The sequence below is a fragment of the Ciconia boyciana genome, chromosome 12 (assembly GCF_034638445.1).
Source record: "Ciconia boyciana chromosome 12, ASM3463844v1, whole genome shotgun sequence".
Classification (NCBI taxonomy): Eukaryota; Metazoa; Chordata; class Aves; order Ciconiiformes; family Ciconiidae; genus Ciconia; species Ciconia boyciana.
Window position 1 is genome coordinate 24,938,903 of NC_132945.1, and position 2,598 is coordinate 24,941,500.

The 2,598-nt window shown below is 68.6% G+C and overlaps 1 long non-coding RNA gene across 1 annotated transcript; it reads left to right on the forward strand.

Moving 5' to 3' along the window:
* The first annotated feature begins 525 nt into the window (after positions 1 to 525).
* On the forward strand, positions 526 to 2,598 carry LOC140658542 (uncharacterized). The gene is made up of 3 exons (XR_012044759.1): positions 526 to 556; positions 1,320 to 1,410; positions 2,488 to 2,598. It is a non-coding gene; the product is annotated as an uncharacterized lncRNA (long non-coding RNA).

The window sequence follows — 2,598 nt, forward strand, 5'->3', positions numbered from 1 at the left end:
ATGCCCCTGCCCACGGATACCGTGTGCGTGCCCCCCCGTGCAGGGCAGGGGGAAGGTTTGGGGGGGCGGGCAGAGAGGCAACAGCGGGATGGGATCGTCGGCAGGGCTGGGGCAACCCCTGCCCCGGGGGTCTGCACTCGCTCCCAGCTCTCCCCAGTTCCGGATGGGATGGGGCCAGACACACCGAGGAAGCCCCGGGACGGCTTCTCGCGGTCGGGTGGAGAACAGCACTCGGCCCCGGTGGGCAGGGCAGGGCCCGGCACCGAGCAGGCACCACCGGTAGCCCAGAGGAGTAGGACCGGCTCGGCCCGAAGCGTCAGAGCGAAAAAGGGACGAGAAACGCCTCGGAGCCTCCGGCAGGAAAAGAACAAGCCCCGAGCAGCGGAGAGAACCCCGATGCGGCTGCTCCCGCCCGGGCGGCGCTTAAATAGGGGCGGGGCCGGGCGCTGCACTGTGCCTGCGCGGGCACAGAAGAGTGGCAGTGGTGGCTGGCCGGCCCGGGCGCTGTGTTTCGTTCCGGTGCGGGCTGCGGGGCAGCGGGAGCCGCGTCGGGCGGGTGAGGGGCCGGGGCGTTCTGGGGCTGCGCGGCGGGCCGTGGGTGTGGGACCCCCGGGGCGGGGCCTCCGCGGGCTCTGTTCGCTTGGGACTGGCGGGGGAAAAAGCAGCCCCGGGCCGAGCGCTCTCCTGGGGTTCGTCGGGGGGTTTTGGGGCCGAGCCCGTGTGCGAGCGGGGGGGAGTAGGGGCAGCCCCATCTGGCTCTCAGGTTCTGCTTGTGGAGCTGGGCAGCCTCTGCCGCTCCCGGCGCAGGTCGGGCAGCGGCGGCCCGGGGGGCTCCTGCGGCGCCGGGCGGGTGCCGGTGGCCGGAGTGGCGGGGAAGGGCCGCGGCTGCAGCGGGCGGGGGTTCCTGGAGGCGGCTGGGCCCGGCTCCCCGCGGGGGTGCTTGGGGCTGCGGGGGTTTGGGGTGCGGGCCCGGCACCCCCAACCAGTGCCGGAGAAAGCAAGCCGGAAGCAGCCGTAATAAAGCGATGCCCTGCCTGTGCTGGTGCGGCCCTGCAGAGGTGTGGGGCCGGGCCCTCCGCAGTGCCCAAGCGCTCCCAAAAAGTGCACGTGTGGCCCTGGGGGTGCAGGGCTGTGGGGTGGCTCCGCTCCCCCCGCCCCGCAGCATCACGCATGGGGACCGCAAAGGGGTTGGAAAGCAGAGAGGGTGAGCTGGTCTGGGGCCTGAAAATGGAGAGCAGGTCTTGTGTTCGCGGGGCTTGAAAAGAGGCTCAGGGGGCTGACTTTGGGGCTGAGAAACAGCTTGAGTCGTGCGTTTTCAGGACCTGCCAGAGGGGACCGAGCGGTACGTTTTTGGGCTGAGGAGCAGAGGTGAAGTGCTGCATTTGTGGGACGCGAGAACAGGCTGAGCAGGTGGGTTTGTGGGCTCAGAAATGGGAGCTGGTTTGGGGGCCCAAAGCAGAAGCCAGTTTGGCTGTTTGCGCAGGGCGGGGGGAGGGCGTTGGGGGCTGCGGGGGAAAGCAGAGGGTGGGCAGGGTGCACGGACCCTCCCTGGAGGGTGGGGGTCTGGTCGCGTCGGAGCCCAGAGTTCGGGAGGCCGGCGTGCCCCGGGCCAGCCTCACGGTCTGAGGTGGCCTCTGGGGGGGGAAGGGTGCTTTTCAGACCCCGCACGCCCTCTTGGAGCCCAGCTCTTCTTTGTACGCTGCTGAGAATAGTTCTTAAGTCCTTAATCGTGCAAAGTAATGAATCTGTATTTCCACAGCGTACAGCTGTGATGTTTAATAGTCATATTCAAGTTCTGACAGCGACCGCTTTCCGAGCTTGTCCAAAGCCCAGACTGTGGCAAATAGCTGGAGCTCGTAAGGAGAAGGAGCTGAAATCCAGCGGAGCTTCGGTGCGGAGCCGGAGCTTCGGTTAGCCAGAGCTGTAGCGAGGAGGAGCTGGAAGGAGATGGGGTGTCCGCTGTCTGGAGCGTGCGTTAGCCAGAGGCAACGTTAGCTGAGCGGGGGCGGCCGTGAGCCGGAGCGTCTATTCGCTGGAGCATCCGTCGGCCGGACTGCGCTCCCAGCGGGGCTGCAGAGCGGCCGGGCGCAGGCCGGGCTGTCCCCAGCCAGCGTCTCTGAGCAGCAGGGAGGCGAGCGGTCCTTCTGCCAGCGGGGAGCCTGGCCTCTTCCCTCGGGGATTAAATCCACGCCCTGCGCCCCTCCCTGCATGGAGGGCGTCTCCCGGTCCCGTTCCTGGGGGTGGGAGCGAGGTGGGGGTGCCCCGGCTCTCCTGGGGCAGCCCCGCTGCGAGGGGGCGCGGGCGAGGCGGCAGCGGGAGGCAGCGGTGTCTCCCGGTACCTGGCAAAGGGGAGAGGGGCCGGTCGGTTGGAGCTGCCGGGGTGCACGGCCTGGCCCCGCAGGGCCCCTCTGGCAGAACCCTCCCCTGTGTTTTCCCCGTCGGCTGGGTGTGACAAACAGGATCATCTTTTGCCTCCTCTTTTCCCAGTGTCACCTTCGGCGTCACGTGCAGAAAATCCCGCGTGGTCGGTCCCGCTTGCCGCTCAGGGAATCGCGCGTATGGGGCCGGGGGAGCGGGGAGAAACCTTTGCGAGTTCAG